The 25,420-nt window shown below is 37.3% G+C and overlaps 1 protein-coding gene and 1 long non-coding RNA gene across 2 annotated transcripts in view; one reads left to right on the top strand and one right to left on the bottom strand.

The window, feature by feature from the left end:
• LOC121636430 (transcription factor 7-like 1) overlaps positions 1–25,420 on the bottom strand; it is a 92,661-nt gene that overhangs the window by 6,586 nt on the left and 60,655 nt on the right. The gene's annotated exons all lie outside the window — the stretch shown is intronic.
• On the top strand, positions 6,466–7,328 carry LOC121636304. The gene is made up of 3 exons (XR_006009709.1): positions 6,466–6,605; positions 6,689–6,757; positions 6,864–7,328. It is a non-coding gene; the product is annotated as an uncharacterized LOC121636304 (long non-coding RNA).

Genomic DNA, 25,420 nt, shown 5'->3' with positions numbered 1-25,420 from the left:
TAATTAAATAGATAAATAATTAAATAGTGAAATAATGAAATAGATAAATAATTAAATAATTAATTAAATAGTGAAATAATTAATTAAATAGATAAATAATTAATTAAATAGTGAAATAATTATATATGTTTTTACATATATTAATTTGTATTTGAATTAATTAATGATACATTTAATTACACATTTATGTATTTCATTATCATTTTAATTATTTAATGACACATTTAAGTAATTATTGAATGATATATTTAATTAATTCATTGTGTCACTTTACGTCCTCCATATCTCTCTGATCTGAATAATTATTATTTGTAGAAAGTCTACAAGCATGTAGGATGAACTCTTTCCATTAATTACATATAGTCAATATTTAGCACTTAATTTAGTAGTTAGATGTAATTTAGGAACAGAATATTGTGTATTAACAGCCTTCAAGTCCAAAAAAAAAAACCCAAAAAGAACAAACAAACAAAAACACCTTATTTTTAAAGTGCAAGTTCTGGATTAACAATTCAACAATTTAAAATGTAGAAACATATAAGATGAACTAAAATCCTAAACCTTTTCTACACATTTTATAACATTTACAGATAAAATTAGAGTTTTATATATCAAACCACAGTTTTTTTTTTGACCAAACAAAACAGGTTTAAACATTAACATTGTCTTAAACTTGTCCTACAGTTCCCTTAAACCGAATCACTTATAAGTTGTTTTTCTTGAAATGTACAAAACTTGAATACCAACAACCAAAATATTAAAACTTAAGTTCTAAAATGCACATTTTCTGCTTTAAATTTGTCAAATCCAGATTTAAACTCTTGAATCTACTTTGTTACCTCATTACTGGAAGTTAAAAGTCTTAAATGACAACATACAATATTGAAATGAGCTTACATTTTCCATTTTTGATAGCTTGCTTTTCATCTTGACTGAAGTCAAAAGATAACCAACTTGTCTTCAACGAGGACTTGTTGAGATGAAATTGGAATTTTCAGAAAATTTGATCTGTGAAAACTTTGTTTATTTTTAAATAATGATGCACCTGAGTAAAAACCATAGCAACCAGGAATCCAGGTCAGCCATTCTGTGTAATTCTGTTGATGTGGTCAAAATGGTGGTATGAGATGTTTTTATTGTCTCATATCTGTGAAGTTGTATCATGTTTACCTGAAAAAGTTCCAATCACACGTTTACATCTGTCCATATAAAAAAAAAAAAAAAAAAAAACAGCAGTTCTGCTACATCTTAGCTTATATTGTTTTTATTTTATCTTTTTATTTTATTTTATCTCAAATTTCCCTTTGGGATTAATAAAGTATTTTTCATTCATTCATTCATTCATTCATTTTCTTACAGCTAAAGTGTTCATGTCATGTAAAAAGTGAGGCTAAATTTTTATATACAAATAGTCCATGGTGTTATTAATTTTATCAATCATTGTTTATTTAGGGTCCTCCTGCATTACTTTAATATCTTCATAAAAAATATAAACAGTCTGGACAAACAGTGTGTGTTCCCCAACAACCAGATGTGCAGCTAATTACTGCTTTGGTTCTCAGTTACCACAAACACATTTTACTTTAACTTGTTATCCAACTACTCCAGCAATGCCACGTTTTATAGAGCTACTTAGCTTATAACAGGGCTCCAGGCGAACTTTTAGCATTGGTTGCACTTTTTAATTTGGGTGCAACAGCAAAAAATGTAGGAGAACCCCAAATTTTACAATGTTGTTCTCAGCGGCTCATTTTAATGCATTTTAAGGATTGTCTTTTAATTATTACATATATACAGCAATGGTTATTTTAGTTATTGTGAAAAAAAATTAGGTTTAGAAAAATGTTTGTCTTTAAATAATGAAAGAATGTAAAGTAGAAAAAAAACGTTAAAAAAAAAAAAAAAAAAAAAACTTCTACCTTCACTGAACTGAATGAAATTAAACATTTCAAACTGGAACAACTTGTGAGGTTTTGCTGCCTCTGGAAAATTATCCTCATCTAGATTTACATTTAATGTTTTATATGATATTTATCTAGTTGGACACGGCAGCCTCTCATATTAGTCGTTCTGTCAACCATAATTATTTATTTTCTACAGATTTTCTCCAGGACAGCCTTCAGTTGCAGCTCAAACACAGATTGAGTTTGATGGAGGCTGGTCTGGTTTACTAGCAAGATTTGTCAGCCAGTATATTCTCACTCTAATGCTTCACCAGAAACAGATTTTTCCAATTTTCCAGAGTGTGTGCAACAATAGTGTGAGATCCACGTGATAGTGTTCAAAATTAATGACCCACTTAAGAGCTGGCTGATGACCCCTCTCATCAACCCTGAGACTGACCAAGAGCGAAGGTTAAATGACCTCCATTCCCACACTCGGTCAGTCGTTGAGAGGACAATCGGTCTCCTGAAGGGACGGTGGCGCTGCCTGGAGAGGACTGGGGGTATGCTGCTGTACAGTCCTGAGAAGGTATGCTGCACTGTGATGCCGTGCGGCGTCCTCCACAATGTGGCACACTGGCACGCCATACCACTGCCAGACCAGAATATCCTGCCACCAGATGAATCAGAACCCGCCATCTCGTCTTCATGTTAGTGGAGTCTCTCCCTGCCCTGCATGATGAGTGTGGTGAGGGTGTTGTGAAGGACGTGGCTACAGTCCAATGTTTCGCCATCACTACGGACCTGTGGTCAAGCCGCATCATAGAGCTGTATATAAATGTTGCTACATTTTATTGATGCAGATTTCAACGTGAAAACAAAATGTCTCCTGACTCCTTTTTCCAGATAACACCGGGGAGAACATAGCTGCTGGTCTGAGACAAACAATAGCTATGGGGACCTGGTGGAAAGAAACTAGTTTGTATTACCACAGACAAGCTTCAAATGTTAATGTTTAATGTTTTATGTGCACTCCGAATTGTCTTGTACGTGAAATGATATATACAAATAAACTTGTCTTGCCTCATAGTTCAATTCTTTCACTAATTTCATATTTTTGGCTTCACCAGAAATAGATGCAGCTCTTTCAGTTTTTCTAGAGCAGCGTAGTGTTGGATTTCTTTATTTTTAAGAATAACTTTTTAGCCACTGCTGAACTGGGGGAGATTTGATCCCAGTCACTTCGGGTGACGTTACACAGCTGGAGGTGCTGCAGCGGTTGAAACCCATTCAGCTCTCATCCAGGTTTTCTACTTCATGTTGCTCAGGCTCACTGAATAACTCTTAAATTAGTGAGGATAATAGATAACAACCACATATAAACAAACTGCAAACTATTCCACATTTTACAATGATTCCAACGTTAACGTGGTTCATGTCTGTGTCGTTCTTTGCCGTACCGGATGTCTAATGTGTGTTGGGTCGAGGGGGAATGAACACAGAATACACAGACAGACATTCGGAGATAATTAAAGTCCTTTACCTCGACCTATCGTTGGACCAGAGCACTTAGTGCTCCATTCATGGGTCAGAGACTTCTTTCGTGGTTAATCATCTTGTTAGAGAACAGCATGGTTTAGCATAAATACTTACTCAATGAACAGTTGGACATGTGCATTCAGAAGTTTAGAGAGGGTCAAATAAGGTTCACCTGTAAAGGTTACAGGTGGTTTTAGCTTCATTCTTTTTATCATACAAAAACCAGAATATCCCTAAATTTGTGTCAGTAGTATTGAATATATAATTTCTCTCTCATATATATATATATATATATATATATATATATATATATATATATATATATATATATATATATATATATATATATATATATATATATATATATATTTATTTATTTATTTATTATCTGTATGCAATATTAATGTTGTATAATTGCAAGTTATTTGTTTAATACTTTTGTAAAGTCCCAATAAAAGGTTGGTAAAACTTACTGAAGGCTGGCTCCACTTTGCTCTTCATCAGCCTTTCTTGGAGTTCAGGAAATGAATTCTGTTAATTTGGTCTGCAGATGCTGCTGCTGGTTGGAGACGACCAGACATCTCTTAACGTTCAGGACAAGCAGTTAGTCTGAAAGATAAACATGGAGACTGTAAATGGTAAACACCCTGATGTGATCATAGAGCCTTATTAACTGACAGACTGGTTGATGTTGGAGTAAAATATATTTAATCAGGGTTGGAATGACAGGGGAGCTTTTAGGTTATATTTGATTTTCTAAGGTTCCTGATGTTCATTAAATCAAAAGTACAGCATTTGTCATTGTGTGTATTTAACACATTAAATCTTCCAAACATGACTTCATTTAATCACAGTGGACAGCAGCATTGTTTGTTGTGTGTTGTGTTAATTTGCTGCTTTTTGTTAACTTTCTATCTCTAAATTAGATGTACTGAATATAATAGCCTCATACAGAAGGAGCTGAATGTTTCTGACCGCTGCCCTGCACTAATATATATGTACGCTGCACGTCACTTGAGAGTTGCAATGTACAACAGTAAATAAGGCAACCCCCAAATCCCTGTGTAACTCAACTCTGTATTTATCTTTACTGAATGATCTGTAATTATGTCTGTCTGTGGACGGTATGTCGGTGTGATTTCAGGATTATTTACATATATATTAGGCCAATAAAGCTATTTTAGTCCTGCATTCTCCATCACCAACAGCTCTGATGTCTGAACATAAGCTACAGAAAGACTACTAACAGCTAGCAGGCTGCTAACGCTGACTTTCTTCAGTGAGAAGATCTCAAACACACATCCAGCTAAGCTATAGGTTTTCCTTTTTTACAGATTCAACTGGTCAAGTAAAACTCACAGAGTAACAAAGGCATGAAGCAAAGATAACACGAACGTTCAGAGTAAAAGTAATAGCTTCATGAAAGAGCGATAGCATTGTTAGGTGTTAGCTTTGGGTATTCAACATGGCCAATATATAAATATCTAAATAATGTCCCAAATATTTACGTTCTTCTGGACTGAAGTTAGACAGCCTCTGGAGCGGAGCTTCTTTTTGGAGTAATTTTCTGAAGAGGTTCTTCAACCATCATGATGGCAAGTTGCAACGTCCATAGGCCAGTATGACCGAAGAATCCAGGTCCCGTCCCCAGCACTCCAACACAACTTGTTCTCTGTTCCAGCTCCTGTTGAGAGAATTACTTGTACAAAAACTAATGCTTAAAGAAAATGTTGCTGCAACAGAAAGATTTCATAGTGTTCGTGTTAAACATGAAAACTGCCTGCCAGATGCTGTACGTATACGTCCACGTCATTCTAACAAAACTCCTATGACCAGCTGCCACATGGACACCAGACCTCTGGGGTAGATGGTCCTCTCTCTGCAGAGGAAAGAGATACTGAATGTTTACAATGTAAAAACTTGCAAAGAAATCATGTATAAATACCAGAGATAAACATACTTTAAATCAAGTCCCCAGACGAACTGCTGCAGCTCATATTGTGGCCGCCCAGGTGATGGTGTAGAATGCTGTTCACATAACAAAAACATGGAAAAAAAATTAAATAAAATTCAGAGCATCCATGGCCTGCACATATATTTATCATACACATACAACATTTCCTTTCAATAGCACAAACCCAGATTGGAATTTAATCACTCTTAAACCTTAAATTTCCTGCTACTTTCTGAAAGTCTTCAGTAAAAAAGTGAGTGCTAGTATCACTGCTTCAACATAGGTTATGTTACCTTGTTAATTCTTATCATTTTTAAATAGCAACACTATCACTTCATGGCCAAAAAACAAATAAAAGAAAAAAAGATTGTGCTCACACTAATAATCCAATTTATTTATAGAGCACTTCAAACACAAAAATATGGCCAAAGTGATGACCAATAAAACAGCAAATCATTTACAAAACATGTAACCTATAAATACACTAAAACACAGGCCAAAACCACCGCCAAGAAATTATAAAATGACTAAAAACAACAAAACCTTTACATAAAAGCATCACCTCACCTGGTGTTAACACCCAAAGAAAATTAGAGGGTTTAAGAGGATTTTTTAAGACAGACAACAACGAGGCCTTTTTTATATTTGATTCCACAGCTTTGATGCTGCCACAGTGAAAGCCCTGTCCCGATAATACTGGTATGCACTCAATAAATAAAAAACGTGTCACCCTGAGAAGCTGGTCGCTAGCTGTTAGCATGGTAGCTAGCTGTTAGCATAGCATCCAGTTTACTTACAAACTGTAGAGGAGAAGCAAAGTATCAGGGCAGACTTCTCTGCCACTAGCAAACATAAGAAATATTTCTCTGTAGATAACAAAACACACCAAACGTCTTTATAAATTACACTAATCATAATTTAAATGAACTTGAAATAAAAAAAAAAACGGTTTCTCCCGGAGGAAACTCATACAGGTTTTCAGTTTACAGTTATCTTACAAGGTTAGCATGCCTGACATCCCATCTTTTTCAACCTTATTAAGCAGCAAACATGTCATTTACACTGTTTTGGGACAGGATATAAATTGTAACGAGTGCCACCTGGGGGTTGGTGGTTAACTTCCTGATGGGGAAGGAAGTGGATAAAAGAGGCAGGAAGTGGAGGGAAAGGCCAGCTGTAACCTATTGAGGCTGGGTGATGAGGTGAGCCTCATGTCAAGGGTGAGCTTGGTAAGCAGTCTTGGTTTGTAAAATCAGTGTTTCTTGTTGATAACCAGATTGCTTGGTATTTTAATGATTGTTTGAAATTTTAGTGTGGCCGCACAGGATTTTAGAGGGCAGTGCACTACGGTTTCTGCGTATGAGGGATATCAATACGCCAGGTGATGTAAAAGTTAATTTTAGATTTTGTTTTTAATGAAAGACTGATTAAAGCTGTTTTATTGGAAGATGTGTAGTTAATTGTGTTTATGTTTTTATTTTTTTCAGTTGCCGGACGGCTAATGCCACTGTTTCCTGCTGTCCTAAATTTGTTTAGTTTTTTTCCTGTTGCAGTAGTTAGTTCCACTTGAGTGGGGTGCTTGTGATAGCAAAGACATAGTTGTACAGTGGACTAACTACTGCCTTATTTTTGTTTTTTGTTTTGTTTGGGCTACTCCCTCGTCTCAGCATAATATAGTAGGTCATCACACAGCTCAGTTCCTGGGCTCCGTAAAACCGGTGTGAATTTGAGGTGTCTTCACGTGTGAGGATTTGTAGTGAAAACTTCTTCCGTGTGCTGTGATGTGTCATTTCTAGGGTTTATGGTTATGGGGTTATGCCTAGAACTGTAGGGTGTGTGACTAGCCTGAATTAAGCTGCTGAGGAGTTCCTCTGCTTTTGTTAATAAAATCTTTCTGCTGATTTGAAGCTTCCGAGGTGTTATTGACACTTGAGTAGTAGGACCTGTTACAAAATGCTGTTTGAATTAAAAAGCAAAGAAAGAAGCCCTCGTTTTAAAGCCTTAACCAAACCATTATTCTCCTCAGCTAAGGATAAAATTACCGGATAACAAGCAAGCTTTAAAACCTATTCAACATAAACCAATCCCTAACAAAAACTCAAACTATTAATTTGTAACACATTGTGACTATATTGCGAAACTTACCATTTAAAACTTTTAAGTCCAAATGCAGAATTTATCTCCTTCTCAATCTGTTGTCTTCACTCTGAAGAAAAGTCTTCCCGCACTCGTTTAAAAAGACTTCGGCCGGATCTGCTTTGACTCTGCTGGTTTTTGCTGTTCTCGCCCTCTGACGCGTGCACTCGGGACGGATCCGTGTTAGAGTCAAAAAACGGGGATTTTTATTAAAAATTGTACTCATCGTCTAACCCAAATGTAGAGAGTATTCAAATTTTCCTAGACACAGTCTCTAATACAATTCATAAAGTAGAAAACAATTTCAAAAATGCATGTGAAGACCCATTTAATATTACTGAAATTACAAATGTGTAGGAAAGCTTAAGGACAACCAGGCTCCAGGTAATGATGGGCTCACAAGTGAATTTTAAAAATATTTTTTCGATTTATTAGCACCGTTCATCCTTCTCTTGTTTGAAGAATCATTACACAAACAGGAATTCCCGGCTTCACTCAAAGTAATAACACTTTCCCAAACCCAACAAAAATAAATTATATATTGACGACTGGAGGCCCATTGCATTATTAAATAATGACTATAAAATATTTTCTTCAATACTTGCCAAAAGGTTAAAAACTGGACTAGACGATTTAATAGATGAAGAACAGTCAGGCTTTATGCAAGGTAGGAATATTCATAATAAGATCAGACTCATACTGGACATGGTTGACTATAATCATTTAGATGAAAGCTTTATAATATTCATTGATTTCTATAAAGCTTTTGACATGGCTGAACATATCTTTATTTTTGAAGTAATACGGTTTTGGTGATAAATTCCTGAATGCAGTCACAACAGTCTACAATGGCTGCAACAGCTCAATCAAACTTCAGTATGGTACTACACAAAGATTTCAACTTCATCGGGGTCTAATAGGGTGTCCTATTTCTCCATTTATATTTTTATTAGTTACACAGGTGATGTCCACATATATCAAACAAACCAATTTTAGAGGTGTTTCAACGCTAGGTACTGAATTCAAAATCTGTCACCTAGCTGATGACACTTCCCTTTTTTTAAAAAACAAAGATGAAGTTTCAAAAGCAGTAGAGTATGTAAACAAGTTTTCTTATGTATCTGCTCTGAAAATGAACTGGAAAACATCTGTTCTTTTTCCCCTCAAAGATTGTAATTTAACAGATATAAAGGGAATTGAGGTTAAAAATACTGTTACTTATTTAGGTATCACAATATGCAAAGATGAGAAACTACGAACAAAGCTCAATTTTGATCCAATAATAAACACAACACAAAATCAATTTAGTTCCTGGTTGTCTAGAGATCTATCATTACAAGGGAGAGTGTTATTATCTAAGACTGAAGGTATATATACGCCTCGCTGTCACTGGAGATGCCTACTCATATATCTAAGTCACTTAATTCACACTTATATAACTTTATTTGGAGAAACAAACCCCATTATCTCAGGAAAGAAATTTTACTAAACAGTAAACAAACTGGTGGATTAGAAGTTTTGGATTATGAGTCTTTAAACTATATAAAGTCAATTGGCTTTTTAAACTTTTAAAAAATAAGAATAGTATTTGGAGGATCTTCCCTGATTTTGTCTTTAAAGAGGTTGGAGGAAATGAATTTCTCTTGAAATGTAATTACTCTATTGATAAGATACTTATCAAACTGGCCAGCTTTCATAGACGGGCACTATTGGCATGGTCATTAGCCTTCAAACATAATTTTTCACCACACAGATATTACATCTGAAATAACCAAGATGTTCAGTTTAAACATAAAACTCTGTTCCTTCAAAGATGGTTTGATTGCAACGTTTTTCTGGTAAAACAACTGATAAATGAAACTGGACTGTTATTATCTTATGGTGAATTTCTTGTGAAGTTTGGACTACCTGTTACACCTAAAGAGTATGAGGTGGTGTTTGATGCTAGCCCAAAAGGAGCTGCAGCTTCTGAAAAACTGCCCTGACACCCAAAACCCAACAGATTGGAGAAGTGGTATTTTTTTTAACAACATAAACATTCTAAACAAAAGATGCAGCAACAAGTTCATAAGAGATATCATTGATGGAAACGTTACTCCTCTGGTTCAACATTTCTGGACGTCCATATATGGCAGTATAAACTGGAAAAAAGCATGGTGCATCACAGATGCATACTGCCTTATCAACAAGATGAAAGAGGTGTCATTTAAATTCCTTCACAGAATTCATCCTGCAAAACATGTTCTGGAACGATTTCAGCTGAATATCAACTATTCTTGTGACTTCTGTGAACTGCACAAAGAGACTATTATACATCTGTTTTTTAAATGCATATATTGTAAAATATTCTGGATTGATGTTCAAAATGATACATTTAGGAAGACTGGTCAGTTAATAACTCTAAATGCTAGAGATGTGTGTGTCTCCCTCTACAGAAAACTAGAGAATGTTATACTCTTTGTTATTCAGCTTTTCATTATAATGGGAAAATATCATTTACACAAAATGAAATGTGCCGAAAGAAAACCAAATTTTTCTGTTTTTCTTAGCGACATTAATCTATATATTAAATCTATCAGCAACTTACAAAATAAAAAGACTGAAAGAACACTCTATATCTTTGACAAATACAACATTAACAACTGAGCCTGGCTCCTCCTATTATATAATATACTTTACTTACTTTAGATACTTTGTGTGGCATATTCTCTTGTTTCAGTCATTCTTCCCTTGGTACTTTCTTCCTATTTGTAATGTTCATATTTGTGCACAATATCAATAAAGCACTATGGGGGGGGGGGGGGGGGGGGGGGGGGGGGGTAGTGTTATTATTATTATTTGTATTATTATTATTATTATTATTATTATTATTATCATTATTATTATTATTATTATTATTATTATTATTATTATTATTATTATCATTATTATTATTATTATTTACCATAAATAACAATGTGAAAAGAAGGGGGTATGATTAGGACTTTGCCAGATTTATATATATATATATATATATATAGGTACCAACAGTGAGGTTAAATTATGAAACACACTTTTTGTAATTATAAAAAAGCTAAAATAGTATACAGGTAAACTGGTGGGTCGGAAATATTCAAGCATAAATAAACAATAAAGATCAATAATAGATAATCTTATATTGTGTTAGGCATTCCAAGATTACTGCATTAGTCAATGATAGAATAGCAATTTTGCAGATTTACAGTTTGGATAATAAGTCTTTATTAAGGGAATCAAGTAAAATATTGTTTTATTTTTGGTGCTCTTTTTCATTGTTTCATGGATTTTCTCAGGGTTTAAGAGTGCACCATATTGATATGTTGCAAAGGGGGATTGCAGGAAGCACACGCACACTATCAAAAATTAGCAAGGCACTATGAAATGTCTGTATTCATGCAATGAGGCAAAAAAAAGAAGAAAGACTTAAAGAATGACAACATCTTAAAGAGTATCGATTTACCAGTAATGAAAATATTATTAGTTAATCATTTATACATAGCTATCAGCATGTGACTACATTTAGGAGCATATATCAGTGAAGTAAACCCAGCAATGATGGAAATGTGTTTCTACTGAGGCTTCATTTTTATTGTTTAGACCTGTGTTGTTTTCTCTGATCAGAGAAGAAAATAAAGATGAACCTCTGATGGTAGATACATGTTTTTAGAGCAGCTCTTTATTTTATATAAAAACATTTTCATACATTTCAGTTTCATATCTTTGATAAATGGATTGCATTAATGCAGTGATTTTAGCCTTAATAGTCACTCAAAGTGCTTTTTCAAAACCACGTTCACCTCATTCATATATCTACATTTTCAAGTTCAAGTTTGCTTGCAAAGCACATGTACTGCAACCCCAGCTGCACAAAGTGCTGAACAGTAGAACAAATACACAGTAAAACAATAAAATCAGTAATAAATAAATAAATGAATAAATAACATAAGACCAGAATAAAAAGTAAAAACAAGCTAATGTCAATCTTAACTATGTTTGAAAGCCAGTGCAAAGAAGTGGGTCTTGAGCAAGGACCTAAAACCAGAAACAGCCTGCACAGTTCTAATGTGGAGTAGCAAACTGTTCACAGATTCAGAGGAGCAACCGAAAAATCTCTGTCACCCCTGGATTTGAGCCTAGAAGAAGGGACCTTCAGAAGGAGCTGGGCAGAAGGCCTCGGAGCCCTGGCTGGAGCACGCTGTGATGTGTATAGTGATATTCACATAGCACTATACAGTTTTCATGTTGTTGGTGCTTTTTATTAGACACACTCATGCACACATCAGGAGAAATGTGGAGTTCACTTCCTTGCCCAAGGACACTTGGACATGTGGATAGAGAAAGGTAGGAATCGAACCACTGACTCACACAGCTATGCCAGCACAAACTTCTTTAAGTGCATCTTACATAAAAAAAGAAAGAAATGAATAGCATAAAACTAAAGAATATATTTTGGTCGAAACTGGAAAAGCTGGTTAGCTCAACTGGTAAAGCAGCAGTCTCCCAGGGTTCGAGTATTGCATTTTCTTCCTGTATTTCTCTAAGCGTCTTTATTTCTGTTTCCTTTTTACATTTCTGTATGCATTTATGCCTCATTATGTACCCACTCACAATTTGAGCCTGATGAATCCTGGCATTGTCATCTTGGAATATATCCGTCCATCAGGAAAGATGGAACAACCTGCTCGTTCAGTATATTCAGGTGGCTGACCTCATTCTTTGGACGTATAACACTGATTTGATTGAAGCTGCAGTTTCTCAGCCTCAGGACATTGCAAAGCAATGTCAGCTCCATGAATGTAGATCAGGTCACTGGGCCATTAAAGAGGTCAGAAACTAATATCATTAATGTCACAAAGTTACATATTGTCACTTTAAGGATACACAGTGTTTAAGTCCCAATCCCACTGGTGCTCTTATTTCACTATTAAACATGGCCATGATACTGTTTTTCTTTTTTCTGTCATGGTTGCTGCTCTGCTGGGCCTCCAGTCCCTCATCATGCTCATCTGCTCCACCTGTGGCAATCCTGATTGCTCACTCTCTTCACCTGCTCCCCTCCCTACTTAAGCTCACTCCAGTCCTTGCTTCCCTGCCAGATGGTCAGCATTGTTTTCCCTTGTTGATGTCCAGCGTTTACTCTTGTTTTCTGATTCCTGTGTTTGACCCAGTTACGGCCCTTGGACTTCTCTTGCCTCATCCCCTGTCGGACTGCTCCTGCCTTGTGCTCTCCTGGATTTTGACCTGTTTTGGAACGACCACGGATATTCGCCTGCCCCAGCTAGTCTGCCTCCTACCCCTGTTTATGACTCTTGGCTTCTTAAATCTCTGCTCGTTTGGATTGTGGATCATCCTGACTGTTTCTGGAGCCCTTTCAGGATATTATTCCCTGCTTTACCTGAGGAAGGCGCCACCGCTTCCTACTGGACCAAACCCTGCTCATCTCCTCCATTACCCAGACTGAATAAATTACTTTCTTGGAATCTATTACTGTGTGTGTGGCTGAATTTCCGGGTCCTCAGGGAGACACCATTACATTTTCTTTCTTTTTTGTTTTATAAATTAATTTCACTAGGTGTGTCATTGATTGTAGATCACTATCATCCAAGTTTTTTCATCTGACCACATTTCTTCCTTAAAGATAATGGTTCCCCATTATCCTTCCAGTATCTGATAATGTGTTAGACAGTTCTTAACTTCACTGTGATAGTCACAGCATCTCTTAGGTGTTTTCTTTGCTGCATGCCATTAGTTTGACCCTTCTGAAATAGATGAACATCTTTTCTGCAACCAAAGGATTTGTCTTCTGACAGGGTTGTTTAAGAAGAAGCTACTTACTGCAGTACTTAGGGTTTAATATCATGTTGCCAGCTGAAATATAATCATTCATGCAGAAATGATCTAACAATGATCCATTATCCCATTTGATGTCACTTCAGTTCAAAGCAATGGAACCAAGGATTTACTCATTTGGCAGTTTTAGCCCCTCCATCTCAAAGCAGCAACAATGTGACAAAACAATGTGTTTAAGGGAAAAAAGACAATATGTTGGGTTAGTAAAAAACACCCTCCATTTAGTGTTTACAACACATTTTATATGGATGAAGCTTGTCGAATCGTTGTGGTGCATGGAAAAATCTGTGGTTGTCAAAATATCCACGAAAACGAACAAAAACGTCAGTTTCACTTTTTTCTCCTACCCTATCCACATTTAACCACAGGCTTACTTTATTACATAGAATCCATAAGTGTGCACACAAAAAGTTGGAATGGAAAAGAGAAAAACCACGAGATTAATGAAACCATGTCACGCACAACATTTCCATTATAAATCAATCCACCTGGAACTGGGAAGACACGTCCCTCATATCCTGTCCTGACATTCACCCATAAATGGTGAGCATAAAGCTTTGCAGGAATTAGGACGCAAAGAGAAGAGCCCTCTGATCGGTGGTACTTCACTGTAAATCACAGCAGCATCACAGAGAAGGACAAAGATATTCCAGGAAATATTTGAGACCCCTGAACAGCAATTTCCTGTAATTCTGTTATTCATGTAGTCTTTTGAGAGTATCCTTCAGCATGGTCAATCACTGTTAGACAACAGCAGCCTTTAATAAAGCAGGAAGTTGAGTTATAAATTATATGCATGTATACATTATCTATCTGAATCTAGACATGGACTTTCTTGTGTTAAATGAAAGAATACTTGTATGCTGATGTGTATGCGAGTTTGTATGTAGGGATATATGTGTATGTATGTGGGTACCCATATTAATATATATTTCAAAGAATACTTTATGGAGTTTGCATGGATCAATGCAATGTATTTATGTGTATATGTAAAGATATTTGTCTGCATGTATGTGCATGGATATTGAATTGTATTTAATAAATAGACCCCAGAAAGAATAGCAGCAGCTGTTGGCTGCAGCTACTGGGGATCCAGATAACTTGTCTTTATATGTTCACATCCAACTGATGGGTTGACATGTCAACAGTACAATATACATATATATATATATATATGTGTGTGTGTGTGTGTGTATATATACATATATATATAGCTCTAAAGAAGTGTTTTTGGTGCCCAAACCCAACCACAAGCTGACAGAAAACAAAAAGTAGTAAAATTCTTCTACTCAGCATCTTTTCCATGGTGCTAAAACAGGATTTCACCGCCAGCAGAACATGCTTATTCTACACATTTCTGTGAGATTAGGTATCCCCTGAAGGTCGTTTCAGGGATGTTGTTGCAAAGATTTGTCCTTTAAAACAAGAGACACAAATGTCAGAATTATTACCCAGTATAACTCTGTATTTAAAGGACATTTCTAGGAAAAGATTCAACACTATTTCCAACATCTTTCTGCTTAGGTGATGAAAAAAACCTGAATGTTTACGAGCAATCTGAAACCTGCAGAAACACTTGTGTGGTGTGGGCCTTTCAGAAACCAAGCTGTTGTGTCAGTAACCTTTAATCTTTTATACAATACCAAAGAGTTCTCTTAAACTTTACCCTAAAAATCTTTCCCAGAAATTATTACAAGTACAAACATGTGCTTGAAATTACACCAACAGAACCAGGAGAATGGAAGTAGTTTAGAGGAGAGGATGTTGTTCTTATTCACTGGATAACAGTTTTATTAAAGGAAACTATCATTTAAACAAACATTCAGTATGTTGGGTTTACAACAAATGAGACTGTGATGGATTGGGGACTTGTTCAGTATATACCCTGCCTCTTACCCAGTAGGAGTTGAGATAGCTTCCAGCTTTCATGCCTCATGGCTCTGACTCCAATTAAAGTAGTTGAAAATATTCTTCCTTATAAGAATAGATATTCTTACTTTTGATATGGAAAACACAGATACGGTCATCTGTCACACTAAACTGAAATATGGTAAAGATGTTATCACAATATTTTTCTCTTTATTGATTGATCTTGATGAAGACAAAGAGTTTGTTGATACTGTCCATTTCAAAAGTTTTGACCTGGGGCCTTGTGTACAAAACATGTATGCTCAAATCCAGAAAACATTATATGTGCACAAAAATCCAGATATATGAATCTGTGTGCATGCTTGAATCCAAGCATATTTCCTTTGTACGTCCCAATCACAACATAGTATTAAGTATACGTGTTGGACTATGCAACTCCTCCCTGTCCACGCCACCATTAAAATACACAAATCATATTCAAATGAGCCCACACCTGAGATTCCTCTCTCTGCATGATCAGAAAATTACAAGAGAATAAGTGCACCAGGGACAAGGTCAGGCTGCTGAAGACATTTTCACTTTATGCACGGGGTCAATAACAAGAGCACTTTGCACATAAAGACAATCAGGGGTTTGTTAGAAAGAACTTAAGGTCTAGTTTAACTAGCAAAATAAACAGCAATGATACTGTGAAGACTGTTGTGATCTTGTGTTTAAAGAAGGATTGCCCTTGGGAACCTAAAGCAGCTGATGAGCCATTATGCACATGTTTGTGCATATGCGCCCTTTGGACATTAGGCAACAGATGTCCAGTGGATGGACAACAAATAAATATGTACTTTACTCAGTCTACCTTTAAGTACCTACACGTTATATCATGTCAACATAACTTTCATCAAGTTCTTACTTAAGACATTTTTAACATTTATCGTTACATCTGATTGTCTTCAAATTAGAAAAAAAAAAAAAAAAACTACCTTTCATCAAACCGGGACACTAAATTTTACAGTAAAAAGTGTCTTTTTAAATAAGAAAAACAAAAAGTTTGTGTGCTTCAGTAAAGAAGGGCTGATACTGATAAATCAGTCAGAATAAAGAGAAAAATAAAATGGTAGATTTTGATGAATTATTTTTGAAAACTGGATAAAGACAGAATGAGATAAAGAAACAGAAAAGACAAAGAAGGCAGTTAGGCCATCACAGAACAGGGGGCATGTGTTTAAGCTCTTAGTGTGTTTGAAGCAGTCGAGTCAGATAGATTTACACTGCAACTATTCAAACCATTAGCAATCGTGTGTTTGCTCAGGAGGCTGGTCACAGGCCAAGCTCCAGCACTCACAAATTAACTAATCCAACATTTTGTGAAGAAAAATCAAAGTTGAATTGTGTACCATATTAAACCTTGTATTACTGAATCCCCAAAAGTGTAAAGATTGTCTCAGGAAGACCCGGAAATGCCCACACACAGTGAACAGTTTATTTGGCGCTGAAGAGTAGAGGCAGGAAGGGAGCAGGTTGACGGCAGGCACAGGCACCAGATTCAGGAAGTGGGGCTAGGCAGAAAGAGGTGGTCGGTCCAGAAAGAGGTCAATTCCAGGTAGGCAGAGATCAGGTAAGTCCGGCAGGGGATCAGGCAACGGGGAGTCCAGGTGTGGTAGCAAGGTCGGCAACAGAGATCTAGAACAAGACAAGGATTTACTGCAGGATATCTCACAGGGAAGGTAAATGACCATCTGGCAGGGAAGCATGAATGAGAGAGGGGTCGAATCCCAAATGGAACACTTGAGCACTCCTGCACTCACGGGCGCGCTCCCGCGAGGGGCTCGAGGGTTCAGTGGTATTCCAATTGGAATTGTGTGAGTGATCAAGGGATGATGGCGGACATTTTTGAGCCCTTTCTGCCCCCTTTCCATAAGTCAGCATCGATGCCAACTTTCGCTAAGGAATTACCCATAAATCACTGCGATGTCACGTGAAACACGGAGTTTACCGAGAGAAGCCGACGTGTGAAACATGTTCTTCAGTATTGTGGCGCTGGGTCGTTACCCAGCAACCCATGTGCATAAACATTAAACAGGTTAACCCTATATTTCTTCTTTAAGTTTTCCCATTTCTTTGCAGCCTGGCTGGGGGTCACAACCTTCTGCAGACCCATTTCTGCAATGATAACACTATACACATACGCACACAGACACAAATGCTGCTCATCAACACTGGTTTTCTTTTGTTTTCAGCCCATTTACTTTTATATGGATTACAAGAACTCAACACTTACTCAAATCCTTGTAAGGACGCGTTGCGGAAGCCCGTAAATAGCGCTTCATGTTTTATCCTGAGACAAATTAATTTTTTGGTTTGGTCTTCAGACCCTGTTGATGGAGATATTACGTTGTTATTAGCCACATTCTTTCAGACATTCATGACAATAAATCATGGCTGCAGTGTTTTATACTTACAGACAAATCGTCGCTGCAGCAACTTCTCTTCTGTCATTTTTTTTTTTTTTTTAAAGAATTGTAATCCTCTCGTTTTGGCGTCTCTCTCCTTGCAGTGCAGGTCTCAAAGTGCTGTCCCAATCCTATTTAAAGCATTTCGAGCCCTTGTGGCCTGTCACCCTCGACTCCTCATGCAGGTGATGTCATTTAGTCATCAGGGGCTCAGGGCGAGTGCTCAAGTTTTCGGTTTGGGATTGGGGGAGGGTTTAAGTAGGGCAGAGCAAAAGTGCAGGTAGTGTGGTAATCAAGGATGCCACAGATGGAGCATATGAGCTTGATGAGGGACTGGAGGCCCAGCAGAGCAGCAAACATGACACAAAAGATTCTTCTATGCAGCGCTGTGTTCAAACACATCAGTGTTGCAACCAGCCTGAGAAAAGCCTCTGAATGCAGGAACAAATGATTACCATCTGATAAGTTCTTTTTAAAGAAGCGTGCACACTGAAGAACATTTGTAAAGGGAAAGATACGGCATTAACCTGCCACAGCAGTGAAAAAGGCCAGTTACAGATTATGGGACCTGACAGAAAAGTGTGAAACATCACTAACTCAAACACTTATTGCAAATGGAGTCAGATTAGACTGTCAAACCTGCTGTTATGACTCAGTTCATGGCAGAAAGTTGAAAAGTGCCACACAAGCATGCACTACAGTAGGAACTTTTAAAAAAGATAATTTGAATAAAATGCATTTTAAATAAATAAAAAAAGTGTTGATCTCACTATCCCATCAGTAAAACCTCATCTGTTAAAAAAAATCATTTTTAACATCTAAACTGAAAGAGTTAAATAGTTAATTACCAGAACCTTTCAAGCTGGCTTAAGCGCTTGAAGGCAACCTAACAAACAAAAGTGAAGTTTAAAGGTGGACTTTGTGACTTTGTTCTTTGAAAATTGTCACCACAAGGGGGCTGAGTTTTATGAGACAAACCTTTGTATTCTTATTAATAAGTCATTTAAAATGCATATTTTTTACCCTGATGAGTAATGAAATCTTCATTCGCCCTGCTGACTGGCATGCTACTGACTCATCACTTTAAAAAATCATTTACCAGAAAAAGGCAACAACTTAAAATAAGACAATCATACCCTAATTTTGATCTCACTCTTGATACTTTGTAGACCAGCCACAATAACAGCTACTCTTGCAGATTTTTTATAGTGCTTTAAACTGTATTATGTGTACAAATGTAAAACCTAACAATCCTGTGGAGTTAAAATGCCTCAAAAATGTCATGCTGAGTTTCTTTCTGTTGAATCAGTGCAATGATGGAAGCTCTGCAGAGACTGCAACTATCTGAACTCTTACGCACAGTAAATCTGTGCACTGCAGTGCTCCTGCTGCTAAAATGATTACATCAAGCTTGTTTCTTCCGACATCAGAACAGCATGCAGACCCATGGTGGGTGGCTGGATGGGCTGGTCTGGTCCTCCTGGGTGTGGGCCTGGAGCGAACAGGTCAAAACTAATTAAGGCCATGGAGCTGAAATAATGTTCTGAATAGTTAATGTTATATGTGATACTTCAGATACCCGGTTCAGCCCCCCCCCAAACATTACAAATGGAAGTTCATGAATCCCACGAGTAATTCCAATAATATCTGATATGTGTCTTTAACAAAACAATGTACACACCAGGCAGACCAACATGTTAACTTTTATTCAGGTATTAGTCTTGATTTGGGGCTGATTTGTGTGCATATTCAATTAAATGGAATAGTACATAATCTAACTAATCCTAGCCTCTGTCTGACTGCTGCAGGGAAGTTTACGTTCAACTTCAAAGAAATATCACTTTAAGCACAAAGGGATCTAGTCCATTTATCTCATAGCATTCTGAACCAGGCCCATGAAACATGAAGCTGATTCAGTGCATTCATTCATTCAGCTGTAGTAGGATCTACTTTAAATCAACTAAGTGCTCCACCACATCTTGGTATAAGGCTTTTTATAGGCTACATCTTCTTATTTATACACCAAATATGTGATGAGTGGTATGTGATGCTGGGCAGTGAGTATAGATTCATGTTTGAGGGTTCTAAGAAAACACACATGCAGCCAAGTTTCTTCTCTCACCCTGGACACAAGAAACATTTTAAGCTGCCTTCAAGTTATTTCAGTTTAGTCCAGTTCAAGTTTTCTTTTCATGCAAAGAAACGATGCAAATTATGCCATAACACAAGGCCACCCACTAAATACAGATTTTTTGTTTGTTTGTTTGTTTGTTTGTTTTTAGGTGATAAAACTAAAAGTCTGCAGACTGTCTTGTTTTTTTCTATCTAGATTTAATCTAGAGAGGTGAAGAGAGACAAGATTTTGGAGTAGGGAAGTAAATAAACATTTTAGGAACAAGCTCTGCTGATTTACCAGCTGAGCGCATCCTTGGTGTGAGATACAGACTAATAGGTCATTACTGCACACCAAACTTTTCAAAAACATGGAAATGAGAAACTGAGGGACATCTGTGCATGCATGTCATGTTATTTCATCGGGCACAGACATACTTTAATTTCATTGACTGGAAGATTCCAACTTGTTAAAGAGGAAGAGGACACTTTGCTTTCACTTTTCTAATCAAACAAGGCTGCAATTCATGAAACTTGACTCTTCAATTCCCAGAGAAACTACCGGGGGGTATACTGAGTCTACCTGCCACGAGGTTTAAACTAAACTTTCTGTGTGCAGACAATACAGGTAGATAGACAGAAACAGCTACCAGTTGTGTGTTCTTGATGGTGTCACTGACTGCACCATGTGGGGGAATCACAATTAATGTTAACAAGGATTAGTCACCACAAGCTCCACGGGTCTTACTCACGAGTGTCACACATCCGTTTCTGGTGTAACTAATGTGAACGTGAGCGCTTCAAACCAATTAAACTCAGTAAATGGTGAGCAGAGTTGGCTGCTGAATGGTGGTGAAAAATAAAAGCTAACAAAAGACAATATTTAGACAACGCTGCCATCTGCTGGACATATTTAACTTCAGTCTAATTAATTCTGCAGTTTTGAGGTTGTAGACTGCTTTTCTTGTTTTAACACAATTTAATTCAGGGCATCCACTCCTTCTGTTTTGTTTATTGGCTGTCAGAGTCAGTGTAGGGTCTCCACTCCTTTAGAAATTTGCCTGGATTCTAATTGTGGTTGTAGAACTGACTTAGAGGGACATTTTGAGGTGAAGCAGGTAACTGGAATTGCTACAACTGCCTTTAGGAACTACAGCATCGGTTGTGTCAGTTTGCTAAGAATACCTTCTATAATTTGCATTAAATAAATCCATCAAGTGTAAATGTCTCAACATCGGGCTTTACTAAATAAAAGCAGCGTAAGCTGAATGAATCAAAATGCACTTTTTCTTACTGAACAGCAGAGGGCAGCATCTGTAAATGTTCGCTGTCATGTTTGTGCCAAATATCATTTTATTTCGACTTCATACTCTTGAAGGTGTATTGTCGCGACTGGCCTGCAAAATATAAGCCTTTAACTGTCAATTAAGAGAAGTTTGTCTTCTTGTTAGCCAGCCGGCTAATTCGCTTGATCAGTTCGATCGAAATTAACTGGAAGTACTTTACACACACACAAAAAAAAAGCAGAGGAAACGGAAGCCTTGTCTGACAAAACTTTACCTCACCATGGAAATTATTTGTCAATACCTACTTTTCAAAATAAAAATAAAAAATGATATTTTGTCCCTACATGTTCAATTCTTACTTCCGGGTAAGTGCCGCAAGGCCTCATGGGGAATTTAAATTACTACAAAAGTGGGCTTTTTCTGAGCGGGTTAAGTGTTGAAAATATTTTTCTGATTAATCCTGCTGTTTTTTCACATTTTCTCCGGGTTAGACTCGCGTAAGATGGTCTAATATGTCGAAATTAAAATTTTTTGATTCGGCACCGTTTTACAGTCGTTAGGGGCGTAGAGGTCTATAAATAGCGCTCGCGGTCTAGAGTTTGGAGGTGCTCAACTTGCGTTGCTGAAACTATCTCTGTGGGAGCCACCAACTGCCGCCAGTGCGCGCTACCAAACATTAGTTGTGTGTGACATAAAAAAATGAGTCGGTACCAAGCGGCTATACCCTTGGAGGTAATGATAGTATACTCGGTAGACAACACTGACATAAGCTGTGTTAAGCTAAGAATGCAGTTGAGCCTTTTTTTTTTTTGCCTTACCTCAAACTCTCTCTTCTCCGCAAGTTTTACATAATATAATACAGACTTTGTGGGTAACAACCACAGGCTGTATATAAAAGTTGGATAGAGCCAAAAATGACAGACGTTTTTTTGCGGGCACAGGCTTTTTAATGCTTGTGATTTATTACCGTCACGGTGTAAAACGGTGAGTTGTGTTCTTCCAGGTTATGTTATAAACCAATTTACACTTCCTTATTTTCAAGTGCCATGTTTGCAAACATTAAATGACTTTTTACACGATATGAATCCGAGTTTTATTGCTGTTTTAATACATACTGGCCTCCTTCTGTTCTGAGCTCCGAGTCTTACACGTCGTAACGTCAGTTTAAGTGTAACACCGTGAAATGAATAAAGACACAGTCTGTCACGGCTTTGTCTTGAAACACCCGAATGCCATCCTTTTTTCTGCTTCTGTAACGGGACTGAGACTCTTTCCATGATATTCTCTCGGTATAAAAGTTTGAGATACTTGTTTTGTTTTAGTCACTAAATCCTGTCAATTTGTATAATTTGCCATGTTCTTTGTCAAATATTTACTTGATGTAGTTTTAAGAATTTCTTAAGTGTAGAAATGAATATCTCTGCACTTTTACATGTAAGGATGAAAATGTGTGTTTGACACACTTGATGTGCAGGACATTTTAACACAGTTGTTGGGCTAAATGAAATCAGGACTTTTTACCTGATTAAATTTAATGTTTATTCTTCTTGAACAACAACAAAAAAGGAATAATTAGATGGCAAGTATGAAATGAAAAATACTTCATTAATGGTGGAATTTTTCTTAGTATTCCCTTCACCATACACTTTATCACATATGTTGTTATTTAACCAAGGCCAAGAAAAGCATATTTTTTCCTGAATTCTACTTTCAGACACTGATGAAATAAATCTGCTGATTCTCAATATTAATCAAATAAAATAAAAGGCAAGAGTTAAAATCCAGATCTCTCTCTCCATCTCTTCTGTGGTCTGATAGCAGCCAGGATAGGCTGCATGCTGATTTTACTTCAAGCCAGTAGATGGCGCCATGTTCGCGGCGCGACACAAGGACAAACTCCGGCAAGCAGAGATGGAGGACTCATCGACTGCTCCACGATCCTTCAGTAAGAAGTCTTTATTATTTTTAGTACAATGATATTATGTCCGGGTTGAGAAATCATGAGTTTAAGGAAAACTAAAGTTATATATGAGTTTCTGGGTTTAAGGTAATGCTAACTGTACAGCCACTGTTAGCTAGCTTGCTAGCGTTATTCGCTGTTAGCTAGCCATTTCCATAACACCAAAAAGGAGGATTATTTTCAAGACTCAACAAAGCTAGGATAAAAGAAAACAAAAAAATGAAACCCATGAGATAGTATGACTCTGTTGTACTCTCCAAAGATGTGAAGGTCTACTTTTGATATTTTTGGCCTTTCCTGGCTGCCTCCAGTGGTTTGTTGTTTGAGAGAAATTTCCTGTACATGTCTGTGCACTCCAACGCGAAGCTGACAAGTTTGCAGCTCTGCCTTGCCACTTTCCACGTGGAGACGATTTAAAATACACACATTCTCTCTCTCTCTCTCTCTCTCTCTCTCTCTCTCTCTCTCTCTCTCTCTCTCTCTCTCTATATATATATATATATATATATATATATATATATATATATATAATCCATTGTATAAGGTTCAGTCCGGTTATTGACATCTGTCAGTGTTTCTTGCTTTGTATGTGATTAATGCGACTGTAGAGATTTGTGGTGTTTCCTTGCGGTTCTGCAACCAGGGCAAAACACGCTTTACTATGTAACTCACGCTGTTTGTCATCATCTGGCTTAAATCCAAACTACTTCCACACCGCTGCCGAATGCAAATCTCTTTTGGGTACGAGTTCGGTTCGGGTGAGGGGGTGACACGCCACTAGTGCTTGGGTTTTCGTTGCTAATTATTTAAACCTCCTTCCTGCAGACTTTGCTCCACTTTAACTCATGCTCACTCTTTCCAAACACTGGCTTGCAGGTGGGCTTCCTCCACTGAATCACGTGTTGTAATGGCGCTTTACCACTGGTTGAGGGAGGAGGCAACGGCAGCGCTGCGTTTGGGGACGTTTGAAAATATCCGGGAGGAAATTAGGAGCGTTTGTTTGTGATACAGATCATGATATAAAATGCTTTAGAATCGCTGTGTGTATAAATGAGATCACATGTATGTGTGAATCGAGATCGCAATATTTTTTTGTACGATTTATTGTGCAGCCCTACTTTTCACTCAAATATTTCTTTGCTCTTTCATAGAACTGAATGAAATCAACCTTACATTTCTTTGCCAAATCAGAAGTTACCTGTTTAAATGTTTAAATGTAAAAATTGTCCTTTAGCCTCCTCCCAAGTTTCCCTTTAAGTTCAGTCATCACTATAAACACAGAGGTTATGCTGAATGATTTGGCCTCAAGTGCTTGAATGCAGTCTGCGAACACCTTGAGAATGTGACTGAGGAAGAGGAAGTACATCTCAGACACTGAGTGCTGTCCTCTGCAAAGCACTTCCACAAACTCTTTGGCCATTCTTGGTCACTCAGGCTGTGAAAATAACTGGTCAGGGGCTTCCAACACTTTAGCATTGGGTGGATAGACGGCAGCAGAGACAGCCATCTTGTTATGAGGTGGCGCAGCAGGTTGCACTCACCCACCTCTACAAACTCCCAAAACTCCCTCAGCTGTGCTGTTCTACTGGCTGAGATGCTAAAATGGCTATACACCTTTAACACAACATTTTCAATGTCCGGATCCAAGTTGCCAGCCGCATATCTTGTGGCATTGTGCAAAATGTGTGCTAAACAGTTTGCAGCAAGCATGTCATTTTGAGCTAGATTTAGCTTCTGATAAACACTGTTGTGTTTTCCATAGTTAGTTGCCAGCAGCTGATTTGTTATAGCTTGTAATGTCTCGTTACTGTCGCTGTAACAATCAAGCAGAGCATGCACGCCCTCCTCAAAGTGAAAATATTTGAATACTTTGGGCAAACGTGTCCACACGGCTAATTTAATTATGTTCAGTTCCGTTAACCAATAAAACACAGAGATTAAAGCATTCAGCACTGTGTTGATTCATATTCATTCTGTGCAGGTCCCCACTAGTATGGACGAGAGTGGTCAGTTCTTACTGCCACTTCTGATGAGGAAAACCCTGCAAAGTCTGAAGGAGCATGAAACTACAGGTGTCCTGTCAATGCCATCGAGGAAGCTTCTGATGAAAAGTGTGTCGTGTAAGTAATGCAGCAGACTTTGTTTCACGTTTGCAATGAGTATTTCACTGTCTAAATGTCTCAGTTGATGGAGGCAACACAAAACAGAACTTATTTCACCGTGGTTTCTTATCCCCCCCCCAGTTATCCAGTGCAGAGAACATGGCTGTACAAAAAGTATCACCTCCCCATCACTGAGTGTCTCCATGGCAGGACAAGGTGAAGGATTTGTGAGTAAAACTATCACTACAGCATACAATGTTGACC

This window comes from Melanotaenia boesemani, chromosome 3, assembly GCF_017639745.1.
Source record: "Melanotaenia boesemani isolate fMelBoe1 chromosome 3, fMelBoe1.pri, whole genome shotgun sequence".
Taxonomy (NCBI): Eukaryota; Metazoa; Chordata; class Actinopteri; order Atheriniformes; family Melanotaeniidae; genus Melanotaenia; species Melanotaenia boesemani.
The sequence above is the reverse complement of the archived record's forward strand: the minus strand, read 5'-3'. Positions and strand labels throughout refer to the sequence as shown.